Raw genomic sequence first — 20539 nt, 5'->3', positions numbered from 1 at the left:
AACAGACAACTATAACGGCCAGAAGGTGGGACAAAAGTTCCTAAGCCAATGAATTCAAAAGTCACCACATTTACCCAATCATTGTGAGAATATACCCGCCCTATGAGTAAATAAACCTATAAAAAGTATGTGATTCCGCTTTTAGGGGTTCCCCATCGGCCTCCTGCGTGAGTTCCAGGGAACCCTGGTGCATCGGCTCCTAATAAACCTCTTGCGTGTTGCAACGGCTCTCGACTCTTGGCGGTTCTTGGGCGAGTTGGAATCCTTCGTAGACCGTTTGGGTCTAACAGGAGCAAAGAAGACAGAAGATAATCTCTGTATATTTAACCTTGCAGAACAGGGTCCCCCAATTCTGGTTGAGTTACTAACCCTTCATCAACAGTGAAATCGAAGGAACTCAGCTCTGAGATTTTGGAATTTCTCAGCACATCCCTGGGATGGAGAAGAAAAGCCAGAAATGACAACAAGAGAAGTGGACAAGGCAGGTGTGTTCATCTTCCCAAACTGTCCTGTCTGCCTTCCTGAATCATCCAGAACCGATGGGGAAAGAAGCAGGCATATTGAGTCTTGGGATCTAGGGACCAGCGCCAAGCCTGGGGTAAGGAGTGATCCAGCTTTCCAAACATGGAGCCAAGAGGGAAACAAAAGCAACATCCAGGGTTGATGAGACAGGAGGGAACTAAGAGACCCACAGACCAAATAGAGCATTCTCAAAGGGACTAGACAGAGAGGCAAGACCAGACACTAGGCTATACAAATAAAGGGATGTCAAGAGAGAGCAAATGGGTTCAAAAGTGTAGAGAAGAGTAAGATTCAGAAAGGTCCCCAAGCGGCCCTGGAAGGTAAAGGCAGGGACCTCTCATAGGTAGGAGGGGGGTTGTTAAAGTACTGAGCCCTTTGTGATAATATTGTCCATTGCCAAAATGGAGCCCTGACACATTGGTAGCCAATCAAAAGGTTTCTATGATAATCTCACTTAGAGAAATTACTTTTGGAAAGAAAAATAGGAATGCAAATGGAGGAAAAGTTTGAAAAGAAATCTGATCATTGATTCTTACTATAGTTAGATGCATGATTGAAATATTTCTTTCTTTGTTTCAGTTATGTCAACCACATCCTCATAGCAAAATATATACATACATATGCATACATACTTATATTTATATTATATTTATATTTATATTATATACATATTTATATTATATACATATACATACTTATATTTATAAAATTTATAAAATTTGAGCTTCCCCTGCAACCCATTAAGTGTATACTTTCTGATATTTTCAACCTAATTTTTTTTAAAGGCAGTTGATCATACTTTCATTTATTTACTCAGTGCTTCTAAATGTCAAGCAAGTGAGTTTTGTCTGAGATCATAAAAGAAGAAGGGTTTTTGAAAGCTGGAAGCAATCATAAAGTGTTTTTAGCTAAGTACTTAGCCACTGAAGTTTTACATTCCATTCATAAGCTGAAAAGAATCACTCTGGACCTCCCTTCTCAGAGGTGACCTGGCAGTGTGTGGGGGATAGATTAGGGGAAGGGATAAACCATAAGTGGATATCACTAAGAGATTTATGCTTCCTCTACTGCCTTTATAATGCTGGCATAGAGAGGATAGAAAAGTCCATTTCTAGCAGTACAGCAGATGATACCACAAATGACCCAACGAAAACAACAACAACAACAAAATACTTTAGAAACACATTACTAAGTTTACATTATTGGTAAAGAGAGAAAGCAGGAATCCAAAGAGGTCAGTGAGCACTAAAGTGATCTTTGTCCTTATTGTCTTTGCCAAACTATGGAGAATTTGAGTTTCTGCTTTGAGGTCTATGGAAGGTATTAGAAATATAATACAAGCCTAGAGCTTGTTGAAGAGTGAAGTTTAATGGGAGAGCTAAAAAGACCATGATGGCAAAAGGTTACTCCCTGAGTGCAAAGTTAATAAACAATAAAGTTGGCATACAAATGAAAACAGCAAAGAAACATGCCAGTCTTGGAACCAGAATTATCACCTGAGAATTTGTCAATGAAAAGCATTTTAATACCTTTCCATCCAAATTCATGCTTTATATTTAATTCAAATACCCCTGGTAGAAATGTAGTCTAATTGTCCTGGGAAAGTGGGGATTCCAGGAATGTGTCTACAGCAGATGCAATTCTCCTCCCTACGAACAGCCTTTAATCCAGACCTCAAAAAATATCCTCAGGTAGGGGCTTCCGTGGTGGCACAGTGGTTGAGAGTCTGCCTGCCGATGCAGGGGACAGGGGTTCATGCCCTGGGAGGATCCCACATGCCACGGAGCAGCTGGGCCCGTGAGCCATGGCCGCTGAGCCTGCGCATCCGGAGCCTGTGCTCCGCAACTGGAGAGGCCACAACAGTGAGAGGCCCGCGTACTGCAAAAATAAATAAATAAATAATAAAATATTCGCAGGTAAAATTCCAAGAGAAATAAGCATTTTATAGTCAAAATACACAAGGAAATAAAGAATGAGAAAAAATAATAATAAAGTAGGAGAATCAGACAAGTATATTTTAGGTATTGAGAATAACTAGACACAGAATACAAAATATTTGTTTTTGATACTTTTTTTTTAATGAAATGATGCTTTCAAAGAGAAGTCACCGAGATGGCAGAGTAGGAAGATCCTGAGCTCCCCTCCTCCCATAGGGCACATCAAAATTGCCACTATTTATAGAACAACTATCAAAGAGAATGACCTGAAGACTGGCAGAAAATATTATACACAGCTAAAGATATAAAGAAGGAACCACAACAAGATGGGTGAGAGAGGCAGAGATGCAGTGTAATCAAATCCCACACCCTGGGAGAGGTGACCCACAAACAGGAGAATAATCACAATTGCAGAGGTTCTCCACAAAGAGTAAGGGGTCCAAACTCCACATCAGGCTCCCCAGCCCAGGGGTTCTGCACCAAGAAGACAAGCCCCCAGAAGGTCTAGTTTGAAAGCCAGTGAGGCTTGCATACAGGGAAGCCAAAGGGCTGTAGGAAACCCTGATCCTAAAGGGCACAAAGAAAATCTCACACACTCTGAGACCCATCACAGAGGCAGTGATTTGAAAGAAGCCTGAGTCAGACCTACTTGCTGATCTTAGAGAGCCTCCCATAAAGGCAGGAGGCAACTGGGACTCCTCCTAAAGACACAGATGCTGGTGTCAACCATTTTTGGAAACTCATTCTACCACAGGGACACTGGTACTAACAGGTGACGTTTTGAAGTCCTCCCTCTAGCTTATTAGTGCTGGGAGTTTACCCGTCTACCAGCTAGTTGGCACCAGTCCTGGGACCTCTGAGGATGAAAAGCAAGCCATGCCATGACCAAGCCCAACCCACCAGTGGGCTGGCAGCCTCTGCATAAGGCAGAGCCTGTCAGCCAACCTGGTTGGGGGCAGCCCCACCTACCAGTACACCCACATAGTGGGCATTGTCACAACAAGCAGGCCTGTGTGGCCAAAATAAGGGTTACTCATAGAGCTCTGGTAACCAGAGGGGAGTGTTCTGCTTGGTCCCATAGGATGTCTCCTACTTCAGGCCACTACTCCAAGATTGGGAAATGTAACTTACCTACCTGCTTAATACATAAGAAATAAAAAGAGATAGTCAGGCAACATGAAGCAACAGAGGAATATGTTCCAAATGAAGGAAAAAGATAAAACCCCAGAAGAAGAACAAGAAAAGTGTAGATAAGCAATTCACTGGACAAAGAGTTCAAGGTAATGATCATAAAGATGCTCAACAAACTTGGTAGAAAAATGGATGAATACAGTGATAAGTTTAACAAAGAGTTGGTAAATACAAAGATGAACCAAGATCTCTGAAGAATATAAAAACTGGAATAAAAGATACACTAGAAGGAATCTACAGTAGATTAAATGATACAGAGTAATGGATCAGCAATCTAGAAGACACAGTAATGGAAATGACCCAAGCTTAATAAAAAACAAGAAAAAAAAATTTTAATGTGGATAGTTTAAGAGATCTCAGGGACAACATCAATCATACTAATATTCCCATTATTGGGGTCCCAGAAGGAGAAGAGAGAAAGTGAAGATAACTTATTAGAAGAAATAATAGCTGAAAACTTCCCTAACCTGAGGAAGGAAACAGATATCCAAGTCTGGAAAGCACAGTGTCCCAAACAAGATGGACTTAAAGAGGTCCACACAAAGACACATTGTAATTAAAATGGAAAATTTTAAATATGAAGAGAGAATCTTAAAAGCAGCAAGGGAAAAGCAACTAGTTACATACAAGGGAACTCCCATAAGACAATCAGCTGACTTTTCTGCAGAAACTTTGCAGACCAGAAGGAATGGCACCATATATTCAAAGTGATGAAAGGAAAAACCCTACAGCTAAGAATACTCTACCCCACAAGGCTGTCATTCAGATTTGAAAGAGAGATAAAGAGTTCCAAATACTGGCAAGAGCTAAAAGAGTTCAGCACCACTAAACTGGCTTTCCAAGAAATGTTATAAGGATTTCCCTAAGTGTAAAAGAACACAACTAGAAAGCAGTTAAAAAACACACAAAACATATATATATATATATATATATTCTTTTTCATATTCTTAAAAGAAAAAATATATATGTACATATATAAAACTGAGTCACTTTGCTGTACAGCAGAAATTAAACACAACATTGTAAATCATCTATACTCCAATAAAAATTTTTTAAAAAGAAATACACAAAACAAAAAGATGTTTGCAAGAAGAAATACACAAAACAAAAAGATGTTAGCAAGAAGATATAGCAATGGTAAATATATATGTACCCAATATAGAAGCACCTAAATACATAAAGCAAATATAACAGACATAACGGGAGAAACTGACAGTAACACAATAATATTAGAGGACTATAACATTCCACATACATAAATGGACAAATCATCCAGACAGAAAATCAATAAGGAAACACTGATCTTAAATGACACATTAGATGGAATTAATAAATATGCATAGAACATTTCTTCTAAAAACAGCAGAATGCAAGTTTTTTCAAGTGCACATGGAGCATTGTCCAGATATATCTCACATGCTAAGCAACAAAACAAGTTTCAGTAAATTTTAAAGGACTGAAATCATATAAAGCATCTTTTCTGACCACAATGATATGAAACTAGAAATCAACTGTAAGAAAAAACTGCAAAAAACACAAACACATGGAGACTAAACAGTATGCTACTAAACAACCAAAGAGTCACTGAAGAAATCAAAGAGGAAATCAAAAAATACCTAGAGACAAATGAAAATGGAAACACAACAATCTAAATATGGGATGCAGCAAAGTAGTTCTAAGGGGAAAGTTATAGTGATACAAGCCTATGTCAGGAAACAAGAAAAATAAACAACCTAAACTTATACCTGAAGCGACTAGAGAAAGAAGAACAAACAAATCCAAAGTTAGTAGAATGAAAGAAATCATAAAGATCAGAGCAGAAATAAATGAAATGGGCACTAAAATAAACAATAGAAAAGATCAATGACACTAGTGATGTTAATTTGAAAAGATAAATGAAATTTATAAATTTTTAGCCAGACTCATTAAGAAACAAAGAGAGAGAGCCCAAATAAATAAAATCAGAAATGAAAAAGAAGTTACAAATGACACCACAGAAATACAAAGGATCATAAGAGATGACTACCATTAATAATACAACAATAAAATGGACACCCTAGAAGAAATGGATGAATGCCTAAAAACGTACAATCTCCAAAGACTTAATCAGGAAGAAACAGAAAATATGAACCAGTGATGAAATTGAATCAATAATCAAAAAACTCCCAACCAAAAAAAAGTCCAGAACCAGACAGCTTCAAAAATGAATTTTACCAAACATTTAAATAGGAGTTAACACCTATTCTTCTCAAACTATTCCAAAAAATTGCAGAGGAAGGAATGCTTCTGAGTGTATTCTGTGAAGCCAGCATCACCTTGCTTTGAAAATTAAACAAAGACCACAAAAAAGAAAGTTACAGGCCAATATAACTGATAAACATAGATGCAAAAATCCTCAACAAAATATCAGCAAACTGAATTCAAAAATACATTAAAAGACCATAAAACTTGAACAAGTGGAATTTATACCAGGGGTACAAGGATGGCTCAATATCTGCAAATCAATCAATGTGATATACCATTTTAACAAGTTGAAGAATAAAAATACTATGATCGGGCTTCCCTGGTGGCACAGTGGTTGAGAGTCTGCCTGCTGATGCAGGGGACCTGGGCTTGTGCCCTGGTCCGGGAGGATCCCACATGCCACGGAGTGGCTGGGCCTGTGAGCCGTGGCCGCTGAACCTGCAGGTCTGGAGCCTGTGCTCCGCAACGGGAGAGGCCACAGCAGTAAGAGGCCCGAGTACTGCAAAACAAACAAACAAACAAAAAATTCTATGATCATCTCAATAGATGCAGAAAAAGCTATTGACAAAATTCAACATCCGATTATGATAAAATCTCTTAAAGTGGGTTTAGAGGGAACATACCTCAACATAATAAAGGCTGTATATGACAAGCCCACAGCTAACATTATACCCAACAGCAGAAAGATGAAAGCATTTTCTTGAAGATCAGGAACAAGACAAAGATGCCCACACTCACCATTTTTATTCAACATAGTATTGGAAGTCCTAGGCACAGCAGTCACATAAGAAAAAAAAAAAAAGGACTTCAAATTGGAAAGGTAGAAATAAAACTCACTATTTGCAGATGACATGACAGTATATTTTTTAAAAATCCTATAGATGTTACCAAAAAATTATTAGAACTAATAACTTAATTCTGTAAAGATACAGGATAGAAAATTAATGTACAAAAATCTGTTTCATTTCTATATACTAATATCAAATTATCAGAAAGAGAAATGAAGAAAACAATGTCATTTACAATTGCATCAAAAACAATAAAATATCTGGAATAAATCTAATCGAGGTAAAAGACCTGTACTAAAATATTTTAAGACATTGATAAAAGAAATCAAAGATGACACAAACAAATAGAAAGATACACCATGTTCTTGGATGACAAGAATAATATTTTTAAATTTTAAATCTCTGAGAAAAACTCAGAGAATTTCTAATCAATAGACCATTGCTAAAATAAATGCTAAAGGGTGTACAGTTGACCCTTGAACAACATGCATTTTAGCAATCACTATCAACCTACCAATGGCATTTTTCACAGAACTAGGACAAAAAAATTTCACAATTTGTATGGAAACACAAAAGACCCCGAACAGCCAAAGCAATCTTGAGAAAGAAAAACGGAGCTGGAAGAATCAGGCTCCCTGAATTCAGACTATACTACAAAGCTACAGTAATCAAGACAGTATGGTACTGGCACAGAAACAGAAATATAGATCAATGGAACCAGATAGAAAGCCCAGAGATAAACCCACACACATATGGTAAACTTATTTTTGATAAAGGAGGCAAGAATATACAGTGGAGAAAAGATAGCCTTTTCAATAAGTGGTGCTGGGAAAACTGGACAGCTACATGTAAAAGAATGAAATTAGAACACTCCCTAACACCATAAACAAAAATAAACTCAAAATGGATTAAAGACCTAAATGTAAGGTCAGACACTATAAAACTCTTAGAGGAAAACATAGGCAGACCACTCTATGACATAAATCACAACAAGATCCTTTTTGACCCACCTCCTAGAGAAATGGAAATAAAAACAAAAATAAACAAATGGGACCTAATGAAACTTAAAACGTTTTGCACAGCAAAGGAAACCATAAACAAGACCAAAAGACACCCCTCAGAATGGGAGAAAATATTTGAAAACAAAGCAACTGACAAAGGATTAATCTCCAAAATATACAACAGCCCTTGGAGCTCAATATCAAAACAACAAACAACCCTATCCAAAAACGGGAAGAAGACCTAAATAGACATTTCTCCAAAGAAGATATACAGATTACCAGCAAACAGTTGAAAGAATGTGCAACATCACTAATCATTAGAGAAATGCAAATCAAAACTACGATGAGGTATCACCTCACACCGGTCAGAATGGACATCATCAACAATTCTACAAGCAATAAATGCTGGAGAGGGTGTGGAAAAAAGGGAACCCTCTTGCACTTTTGGTGGGAATATGAATTGATATAGCCACTATGGAGAACATTATGGAGGTTCCTTAAAAAACTAAAAATAGAACTACCATACAACCCAGCAATCCCGCTACTGGGCATATACCCTGAGAAAACCATAATTCAAAAAGAGTCATATACCACAATTCATTGCAGCTCTATTTACAATAGCCAGGACATGGAAGCAACCTAAGTGTCTATCAACAGATGAATGCATAAAGGTGATGTGACAGATATATACAATGGAATATTAGCCATAAAATGAAACGAAATTGAGTTATTTGTAGTGAGGTGGATGTACCTAGAGTCTGTCATACAGAGTGAAGTAAGTCAGAAAGGGAAAAACAAATACCGTATGCTAATACATATATATAGAATCTAAAAAGAAGAAGAAGAAAAAAAAGGAATGTTTCAGAAGAACCTAGGGGCAGGACAGGAATAAGGACACAGATGTAGAGAATGGACTTGAGGACACGGGGAGGGGGAAGGGTAAGCTGAGACAAAGTGAGAAAGTGGCATGGACATATATACACTACCAAATGTAAAATAGATAGCTAGTTTGAAGCAGCTGCATAGCACAGGGAGATCAGCTCGGTGCTTTGTGACCATCTAGAGGGATGGGATAGAGAGGGTGAGAGGGAGATGCAAATGGCAAGAGATATGGGGATATATGTATACGTATAGCTGATTCACTGTTATAAAGCAGAACTAACAACCATTGTAAAGCAATTATACTCCAATAAAGATGTTAAAAGGAAAAAAAACATGCATTTTAACTGCATGGGTAGCTTTTTGCCACTAAATACATACTGCAGTACTATATGACTCGAAGTTGATTGAATTTGAGGACACAGAACTACAGATTCAGAGGGCTGACTGTAAAGTTATATGCAGCGTTTTGACTGTGCAAAGTCAGTGCCTCTAACCCCCACATTGTTCGAGGGTCAACTGTATTTCAGACGGATGAAAACTAGATGGAAATGTGCTGCAAGAAGAAACAGTAAGAAAAAATTCTGATAAATAAGTGATAAGTATAAATAAGCATCCACTTTTTAAATAAAATAATAGTGTCTATTTGAAGGGTTAACAAAATAGGGGTAGGACTAAAATACTGAGCTACAAAAGCAAGCATATAGATAGGAAGTGATTGCCGTGAAAATACCTTATTTATCCTGAGAAAAGTATAGCTATTTAGTTTGATTTTGTTAAGCATTCATAATAAAAGAGCAAGAGTAACCATTAAAAGAACAAATATAGATTACGTAGCTTCAAAACTATTAAAGAAGAAAAACAGAATGAAAAAAGATTCAAATTGTTCTAAAGACAAATTTCAGTTGCTCTAAAGAAAGGCAAGGAAGAAGGCTGAAGGTTGCGGATAGAAAAAGTAAGCACATAATAAAATAGAAATACAAAGCACTTAGTAAAATGGTACATATAAAGCCATATACACCAGTACTCACATTAATTGTAAAGGGTCTAAATTCTCAAGGAAATACTGTTAGATTGTATAAAAAATATAATCAACTCAGCTACATGTTATTTACAAAAGAACCACCAAAAATGTGAAACAAAATTTGAAATTAAAAGATGGAAAAAGATATTTTAGGATTACTGCAACATAAAGAAAGTGAGGGACTATTGTCTTTAAGACATAAAGCATCAATGGTGACACAATAAGTAACTTCATAATGAAAAATAAAATGTACTATCCATGAAAAAACAATACTCCTTCCCTTCCCCAGAGCAGGGCACCCACAAATAAGATTCCAAGGCTGAGGATTATTAAATTTCCCCTAAACTAACTGAATCAATTATTTGAGTTTATGTTAGCACAGACTATACTATTTTTTTTAATGAATTGACTACTTTTACCACATTATTTTAATTAAAGTATAGTTGATTTGCAATATTGTGTTAGTTTCAGGTATAGAGCAAAGTGGTTCAGTTATATATGTATATATTTTTTCAGATTATTTTCTATTATAAGTTATTACAAAGTATCAAATATTGTTCCCTGTGTTATACAATAAATCCTTGTTGCCTATTATATAGACAGTAGTGTGTATCTGTTAATCCCATACTCCTAATTTATCCCCCGCCCTTTCCCCTTTGGTAACCATAAGTTTGTGTTCTATGACTGTAAGTCTGTTACCAGAAATTTTTATATAATCTTAATATAAACAAAAAATGCTCTTGTAGTGGATAAAATAAGCTTGACCTGTTTCCTCCTAACCTTCTATCTTTGAGAAACTAAAAAGTGCTTTTAGACCAAAAGTATTTTCCCATTCCAGCTACTGAGTAGCTGTGACAACAGAATTAACATTTCAAGCTATTGCTGTCTTCAGTCAGACTTAAAAGCAAAACAAAAAAACCTGACATTGTGTAGATATAAAATGTTATTAACAACTCTATGGATTTTTACGAGTATATATAAGAAAAACAGATACAGTCAAATTCACCATAACCCAAGAGAACAATTAGATCCAGAGAAATCAATACAGTACAATTTTCTTTTCTAGAGTTTATTTCATGTGCACTGCATTAGAGAAGGTTTTACCAAATTAAAATTTTCAGAATAGATGACAGTATGAGATACAAATTACCAAAAACCACTGGTGTAATGGAAAGACATTTCCTGATAACTAAATTAAACCACTCAATCATGAGGCTGATAATAAGGACGGAGAGGCAGGGCAATGAGGCAGATGGTCAAAAGACAGTTCAATGAGATCTGAAATGAGAGATGCTGCCTGGCAGCTCTGGCTAGAGAAGACTTCAGAGGAGGAAGCTCACTTACCAGGGTGCAAGGTGCTCCAGCACTTATGCACATGGCAGAATTTCCCAAATAGCCTGGGTGTCTGAGATTCCTAAAACATGTAACTAAACATGATTTCATTTTTATAGCTGGTGAGACTTTTTGTTTAAAAAAATTCACAATCAGAAAAAATTAAATAAATAAAATTTTGGATGACATAGAATCTGTATTTTATTTCAGAAAATATGTTTTTTATTAATTATAGTAAACAGTACCAATGGCACATCTGAAAACTTAAATCCTGGGTCACTTTCAATATTCCTATAGAAAGGCAGCCACCACATCATTTGATTCACCAAATGTGAAAGCTGCAACCTCCTCCCATGTTTAGTCTGATCCTCATCTGGATCACCCAAGGCAAATAAGAGCCAATCCCTTTTTAAATATGCTTTCCCTGAAACAAATATTACCTTGAATATTTCAGGAGTGTATTAGAATTTTTAAGCTCTCACTAAAGGAAGAGTCTTCCTTGAGAAATAAAATTTTTTAACTCTATGTAATTGTTGAAATCCATGAGCTTTAGAGTCAAACAAATCTATATATCTCAAACTCTAGCCATAAGTCAGTTTTTGGACAACTTCCCTAAGCCTCAGCAGCCTCAGCTATAAAAAAAGGGTAATAACATGACAACAACTCAAGGATGAGAACTGAGAGGGATCGTCCACTTAAAATACCCAGCACAGTTCCTAGAACAGGAAATTCTTAATACATGTCATCATGCTTGCCAGCCTTGCAGCAGCGGACCCAGCTGGTACCATTCCTCTGTATCCAGCCCTCACTGCCTCAGGTCTCACGCAGGTTTCCTTCGTCTTTTCTTCTGCAAACTATATCCTAACACCTTCTCTCAAATGTTCTCAAATATTCAGCTTGTTCAATTCTTAAGTGGTGCTTGTTGCACATGGGTTTTAGAGATAAAAATAACATTACCATCTTCTTATTTTTGTAATCTAGGCAATGGCAAGTTTGCACTTTCCCTGACATTTTATTTCAGAGCCATCCTTGATCCATAATTCCAACTGAATCATAAATAAAATATCTTGTATGGGTCACCCTCATGTTAGATGATTTTAGGTAGTGTCATGAGAAGTCTGTGTATAAATTATTTAGTTTCCAAATGGTAGTCGCATTTAAAATATACCAAGAGAGGTGGTATTTAATGTACCCTAAGATGAATTATTTTGTAAAGCGAAGCATTCATCTTCAATATCATCATTCATCCCCTAATCTGTCTGTTTTATAAGACTGAACTTATTATTTGTCATGTTTGCTTAACGCATGACCTCTTTGTAGATTTTACCAGTTATTTGTATATTATAACCAGATAGTAAAGCACATTAACTTTTAAATCTTTACCTTAATGACTTGTCTCTTCCTCAAGCTGTGTTAGATATCTGTGGCTCCATCTTTGACCAGTAGGGTTACTAGAAAGACATTTGAGACCACGGCCATTTCAGATACTTAAAACTACAATAGGAATCAACTGAACAAATAATTTGAAAGGTTTAGGCTGTGTCTCTGTTGATAAAAGCCAAGCTTTCAGAGAATTCTAATTCAGTCTTCAAAACACATTTCTTGGGTGAAAGCCAGTATGAAAATTGTATTTAAGACTAAGATGATGATGCTATTTCCATCTACTTTGCATAAATTCAAATAATACATTCAAGTGGCCCTAACCTCACCTTTGTAACAATTAGTGCAATTAATTTGTACAAATGTATTTCAACTCTGTATTCTGGTCATGACACACATAAAATGTATAACAGGGTCTGAAATCCACCAGTTTAATAACCTCCCAGATAATACTCCACAAAGACATATTGTGTGAGACAGTCTTCCATTCCTGAACACTGAAGTGTCAAAGCAAATAATCTGAGACTCTAGAGAAGATTACTCTGACCAGGGGAGGTGTGACTTTGAAGGTGTGCAGAATGCAGCATCAGATTGAGGGTCCATGTGTCTTGGATAAAGCTAGGGATTGCTGGTTTTAGAGGTAACTGGGCCGTTCAGGGGGGCTATGGAATTTGGTATTTCTACTAGCAGAAGAGTATGCAACTTCAGACCAGCCTAAAAAAAAAGACTCTAACATGCATTAAATTCTAACTCTGTGTCAAGCACTTTGCTAAGCATTGGACATACATTATTGCCTCTCTTAATTCTCACAATACCTCTTCAGAAATAAGCACTAAAATTGCCATTGCACAGCAGAGGAAGTCGAGGCTCAGAAAGTCGAGTTGGCCAATCCCATGCTCCCTCCCCTCACCACTCTGCTCTTCCAAGGCAAGCTGGGCTTATTCCAGCAGTGCTATGTTCAGGGGGCAGTGAGTCATTTACTAATGGGCCTGGATCATTCCTAAACTGTCACCCTCTTTTCTGTATCTTCATTTATTCTTTCCCTGAGAAGCAGACTCTGTGGGGGCAGGAAAATTGGGTGTCACACTTGTCGTTGTAGCCCCATCCTAGCATAGTGGCCTGAATATCGTCAGCCTTCCACATGTGGTTTAAGAATAAATGATGCTGTATATACCTCTGTGTTGCACCATGCTGGATATGAGGGGATTAACTAAGTGTTGATCGGAGGAAATTTCACCTCTTTCAAACGTTTGAGAAAGAGGCACCAGCCTGGGGCGGATATAAGTATGGTAGATATTGAATAAGAGTCCAACGCCACCATCTCCCAAGAGGTCAGATTTCCAGAAAGTGATGAGGGCTGAAGCTGGTCATTGGGATGCTGATGTCAAAGTGATTTGACAACACGACATGGCAAGGTTGTGACTCATCTATCACAGCCTTGAAAGCTGGCATCTATCATGATGCTACCGGCAGTTTCCCATAGTGGGGCTTTCCCTGAGCCCTGAGTACACATTCTTAGCTTTTGATCTTCTAATTATGGTATAAGATAACTACTGTGCTAGACATAAAGGATACGGGAATGTATGATTTCAAGTAGTTTTCCTTTCCTTCTTTCTGTCTCTCTTTCTAAAGCTAGAAATAAAAGTAAAAAATAATAGGAATAACAGGAAGGAGACCTGTGGAACTCTGACTCAACAGCAGTTAATCATGAATCTCAGTAGGTGAAAAACAAAGATCCCCTGGCTCACAAGCGGCAGTTCATGCAGCCAAGTCTTTGTTCATGCAGTTTTATCTGTCCGGAATGCCTTTAACACCTTTCTTTACCTGGTAGCTCATCAACTGATCAACATAGAGTCTGTTCCTCCAGACCCTCCCTTTTGGGCCAGGAGCCCTTCTCTGTGCTCCTGCAGCATCTGTGGCCTTCCTCAGCCATAGCCTGCATCACACAGCTTTGGCACCCTTTGTTTGCCTGTCTGTCTCCTCCACCCATCAGTGAGATCCTAGAGAGCAAGACAGCATCTTACTCATCTTTGTCTCCATAGGTTTTCTGTTTCCATGGCACCTCCCTAAAATTATACTCAATAATGCTGAACTTAACTGACCAAGGACGGAATTGATGGAACAATTGTAAGCCTGAGAAAGCACGGGTACATTTGAGCAACAAGGAGGCTATCAAGTAAGCACTGTCTGCTCCTTCCCGTGCCCGCAAACAAACCACTCCAAAATCAAGGTCTCCAGACTAAGGATTTACCCTCCTTTGAAAGAGCCAAATCCCATCATATGTCTTCAATGAATACGTGAGATAAATCTTAGAGCTCTTAAAAGATCAAAGGGATAGAAAATGGATTGTGGAGAAAGAAAGGAATCTACAAAGCCAACAGAAATCCTTTGATCCACCACAAAGATGTCTGAAAGGAAATCTGGAAATATGTAGGAATTCAGGGAGTGCTGCATTGGTATTAGAAGTCCCCAAAAGGAGAAGCCATGAGCCATGAACTCTTAAAGTGGGGAGTTAGACAACTAAGCATCCCTAAGTGGATAGTATTGCACAACTTATCAAGTAAAAATATAGGATGTTTGGTTAAATTTGAGTGCCAGATACACAAGAGATAATTTTTTGGTGTAAATAGGTTCCATTATGCATAACTGGGTGTCCTTTATTTTACCTGGCAACCCTAACTGGGGGAGAACTTCTAGTCCTGAAGGATTTATTCAGAATAGTTAACACCAAGGGGGTGATCATCAATTCCAGGTTTCTTATGGAAGAGGATTGAAGCATTGCTCTCTGCATCCAAAGTGGAGGTATGAAGAGGAAGAAATGGAGTCAAATCAAAGCCCGAAAGACCCCATTTGGACATGTATTAAATACCTGTCACATTCTGGCACCATTATAAAAATGATCTCCAATACCCACAAAAATTTTGCAACGTGCAGATTGTTGCATCATTTAATGACAAGACAATGATACTCCAAAAGTTAATTAGCTTGCCAAAGACCCCACAGGTAATAGGCAACAGAGACAAGACTCTCCAGTGTTTCCATCTCACTCCAAAGCCATACTTGGTCCACAATTAACCTTCCGCCCTCCCCTCTCCTTTCATGTCTCTAATAACTTTCCCAGTATTCTACCACCTACATTCTTATTTAGAACATAAGAACACTGTGTTGTCATTCAGGAGAAATTTGTTTCAGGAAAAAAAAAAAATCTTGGCTGCATTTTATAGAGTGGGTCATATAGGGTCTGGTGTCAAGAGAGCACTACAGCACAGCATCCCCAAGCCCACATGGCTCTTACCCTGATTATAACTCTTCATGTGATTGATTGCCTATTTGAAAGAAAGAAACCAGATGGGAAAATTTTTTTACTTTCTTTTGGTTTTCAAAATTGCTTTGAGAAAAATAATTATATGTGTCTATGAATAATTGAGCACATTCCAAAGAATGTAGATAGGCCCTTCCTATCTCCCTAAGAAGGTGGTAGTCCACAAGTTCTCCCCCAACCCCCTCTCTGATGGCTCCAGGAGGAGAGGGAACCTGTCTGTCTTCCCCACCTTTGAATTCCTACAGCCCAGCATAGTGCCTGGAACACAGCAGACCCTCAGTAAATATTTTCAGGAATGACTGTCTCAATGCCCAGGTGCCAGAAATTCCACTCATTCTTTTGAGCCTGTTTGTGAAAAGAGCAAAATTTATCCACACGTTGACCTGAGTGAGTGATCAACTCTTTCCCAGGAGGCAGAAATAGTATGTTTAATAAGAAGTTAATATCCAAAATACATAAAGAACTCATACAACTCAATATCAAAAAAAAAAAAAAAAAAAAAAAGCCAATCCAATTAAAAATGGGCAGAGGACATGAATAGGCAATTTTCCAAAGAAGACATATACATATGGACAATAGCACATGAAAAGATACTCAATATCACTAATCATCAGAGAAATGTAAATCAAAACCACAATAAGATATCCCCTCACACCTGTAAGAAAGGCTGTCATCAAAATAACAGGAAATAAGTGTTGGTGAGGATGTGGAGAAAAGAGAACCTTAGTGCACTATTGGTGGGAAAGTTAATTGGTACAGCCACTATGGGAAACAATATGGAGGGTCCTCAAAAAATTAAAAATAGAATTACCATATGATCCAACAGTTTCACTCCTGAGTATTTATCCAAAGAAAATGAAAACCCTAAATTGAAAAGATATACACACCCCAATGTTCACTGCAGCATTATTCACAGTAGCCAAGATATGGAAGCAACCTAAGCGCCCATGAACAGATGAATGGATAAAGAAGATGTGGTATATACATACTATGGAATATTAGTCAAGCCATAAAAAGAATGAAATCTTGCCACTTGTGACAACATTGATGGACCTTATTTCACTTATTATGCTAAGTGAAATAAGTCAGAGAGAGAAAGACAAATACTGTGTGTTTTCACTTATATGTGGAATCTGAAAAACAAAACAAAGGAACAAATATAACAAAACAGAAACAGACTCACAGATAAAGAGAACAAATAGGTGGTTACCAGAGGGGAGGGGGTAGGCTACATGGGTTTAGAGGTACAAATAAATGTCTCAGGGATGTAACATGCAGCACAGGGAATATAGTCAATATTTTGTAATAACTTTGTATGGTGTGTAATCTATAAAAATGTCAAATCACCCTGTTGCACACTTAAAGCTAATACCATATTGTAAGTCAACTATACTTCAATTTAAAAAAAAAAAAAAGAGTGAGGAGAGTGCCTTAGAGATGCATCCCACAGAGGGGCTGAAAAGGATGGACTAAATCTGCCCATGGGCTTAAGAGCTCTGATCCACCACTTCCTGGTTGTATGACCTTAGGCAAATAACTTATTCACACTCTTATTGCCCAAGTTTCTTCACCTGTAAACGTATTCAGTAATAGTGCCTCCTTTACAGATTTGTTTTGAAGATTAAATAAACTAATCTTAGAACAGAACCTGGTTCATAATAAGTGTTCAAATAAAAAGTATAGATTTTCCCAAAGAAATGGTCAAGCTAAGGTCCCCTTCAAAAAACATTCTCAATTTTGAGTGAAAGCAAAGTTTTGATCTGCTAATATGACTGCCAAAGCAAATGGCTAAAATTGAGAATTTCACAAGGAAGATGGAAGGGCACACTGTAAAATGTAGAGAAATGTTACTTGCGTTAGGGTGGCACTCTTGCACGTGTCTCCACCACAAACTTACTCACTTGGGCAGCACTGCAGGTATCTTGGGTCTGTATCCCTTACTCATTTGTGAGTTCCTGAAGGGAAGGGCTTAGACTGTTCTTTGTGGTGTTTCCAGAATCCAGTATGGAGTCTACTTGAATAGGCTCACAAATATTTCACTTATTCATTCAACCAACAAATGTCTTTTAACCCAGCTAGTATGTGTCAGGCCCTGGGCTACATAAGGGGAGTAAATAATAGGTATGTGGGCATAATTATACTTATTAAAGGCATCTCAGAAGGCTGGCTGGCAGTAAAATAGGATGGCTCTCACCCTCTCCTTCCCTTTCAGAGCTTGACTATCCCTTTCAGAGCTTGACTATCAAGCCTTCCTGGCTTGATGCTAGTTGAAATAAGAAATACATGTTTATTTGCATGTGTTTGGCTTTTAACTTCTACAAATCAGAACAGGATGAAGATAGGTCTTGAGAGGAGCAGTTCAGGTGTGTCTTCACAGCACCTCCTTCCTAATGCTGGGCTCCTCTAAAGTATGTTTCCTCATTCACCCACATATGCAGATCAACCACTGACAAGGACTCCCTCCTTGACCCCCACTTTACTCCAGCTCATCTGAGCTCCCCAAGAAGGCCTCTTTCTTGACCTGCTGAGCCCAGTTTTAACAGAGAATCCTGCTGGGCCAGTTTACAGAGAATCTTCCCATCCTGGATATCCAATCAAGCTCTTCTTCCTCTACCCTTGATGTCCAATCAAGTTCCTCTTCTTCTCCATCCTTAACACCAAACCAAGTCCCTCTTATTTTCCATCCACATGTCCTGACTGTTTGGCTACAAATCCCTACTTGTTCTTGTTGTATTTGGGGTTAAGTTCAATCTCTCCCCTATTGCAATAGTCTTGAAAAACATCCTTTTTGCCATTTCTAACAAGTGTCTTCAATTTCTCTTGGACATTACTGCCACATGGTTCTGAGGATATACAAGACACACTAACCTGGGTCTGGAGACCCCCACCTTCTACAGGGTGCAGCCCTCGCACAGCCTTCATGCAGCCACTTGAGTGCTCAGAGCCAGAAGCCGTGTGCTCACACTCAGTGCTCCCTCTTGGGCAATCCTACCAGGTCTAGAACATTCTGGAATCACCAGCTCAACATACTGTTTCAAGTCTCAAGTCAACCCAGTTCTAGCAGGAAATAAATTAATTCACTAGGAGAATTCAGGATAAGATTTTCTTCCCCTTCATGCTTTCACATTATAACACTGAATGTGACTGCTTTGACCCAAAAGTCAGAGGTTTGACTACAGAACTTACTTTATGTAGCAGCTATTAACATCCGAAGTCACTCATTGAAGGTGTTTTACATACTATGAAACAAGGGATCTTTATTATTTTTATAGTTAGTCACCACCCACTACACTGTAGACAACCAGCTCTTCTATATTCTAAAAATCCATTTTCTTTTCATGTGGAAAAAGCCAAATATTAAAAAATTCACTACTTGCAGTGACTCTTTTTCCTCTTCAAAATCTCTCCCATTCATCCATGGAAGGGAACGGGTGGTGGTGGCTAGTGCTACAGTTAGAGCCTGGTTGGTAAAATATGTGGCATCTGTGATGTGGCTGTGACACCCCCAGTGCTGTTTTTCTCCCAGCCATGGCCGTCACCAGCTCTGCATGATGAATTCCATTACCTCATGGGGCAAGAATTCAGCTTTATAAAATAGATTTCACATCCGGTTCCCTGGAAGGCCGTGCATGGGAGGGAGCCTTTGTTGTATCCAGAGGCCTGGGGATAGGAGGCAGAAAGGAGGGTTAGGGAAATGTGCACTAGACCACATCTTGAGCCCAGAAGCTGCAAACCCCTGCTTCCCTGGAATGCTGGGGCCTCTGGCTCCATGGACAAAGGGAGAGGGTTCTGATTCTTGCCTTGGCCTTGGTGTGCCCTGCAGCCAGGACAGTGAGAGGACCTGGGTGGAGAAAGAGACTCAAGGGAGTGCCCTGCCAGGCCCATTCTCCATCATGTGTCAGATACCTACCTGGCAAAGATCTGGCCCTGGTGACCTTTGTCCTGTCACACCCCTTTCAGCTTGACCCACCCACACCTCCCAGGAAACCTGGGTCATTGCCTCCTTTGGATAGACATCAACCACCCTGATCTCCCTCCCTGGTGTGTCTCGGGAGGCATCCCTCTGCCTCCTACTCCATTTCCACTCCTAGGGGTGAAATTTCAACCACAAATGTGTCACAGGAAAACATCTACTTTATCAGTAGAGATTCTGCAGCTGAAAACCCTACAGTATCCCACCACGACCACTTGGATGTTGAGCAGCCCACTGGGCTCTGCCAGCAGAGGCCCTCGGGGCCCATCTGCAGCATTCCCCCTTTTCTGGCACAAGTGATGGGTCGCCTCCAGGTCACTGCTTGCCATGTGTGATGCTGAGCATTTTACCCAAGATCATAGGTTCCTCCTCCTGAGCCAGAAGCTCATTCTCTTATTGGCCTTTTCCACTGATGGATGTCTATAGCTTCAACTCTTCTGAATGTTTGGGCTGTGGCCAAAGTTCAGAGTGTCCTGGGACTTCCCTTGTGTCTTCATCAAAAGGGAGGAACTCCTTGTATATTTACCTCCAGCCCTGATATTCAGGGAGCGTCAGAAAACTCTCACGGCAAATAGAATTCTGTCTCTGCTTGTTGCTAGTTGTTGCTATAGCTGTTGCCTTTTTGAGCCTCAGTTTCCTCATCTGTAAAATGGAAATATTACTTTACAGGGCTGCCTTGGTAACCAAAGGCAAGGTTACAGATGAAAGCACCTAGCACAGTCCAGATACACCACAGACATTCAGTAACTGTTACTTGACTCAGAATCCTTTTTCCTGGTAATCAAAGACCACCCTCTGGAGTGTGCAATTGGACAGCCTCCACATAAGATCCTGAAGCATATTGTGGAGATGTTGGCAGGCTCTCCAATATCACCAGTTTGCACACATTAGGCTGTAAGCAGGTTTATAAATTTCCCTGAGACTTTATGTTCCAATTTCTCTGCAC

Source organism: Phocoena phocoena, chromosome 1, assembly GCF_963924675.1.
Source record: "Phocoena phocoena chromosome 1, mPhoPho1.1, whole genome shotgun sequence".
Taxonomy (NCBI): Eukaryota; Metazoa; Chordata; class Mammalia; order Artiodactyla; family Phocoenidae; genus Phocoena; species Phocoena phocoena.
This window is presented reverse-complemented; position numbering follows the sequence as displayed.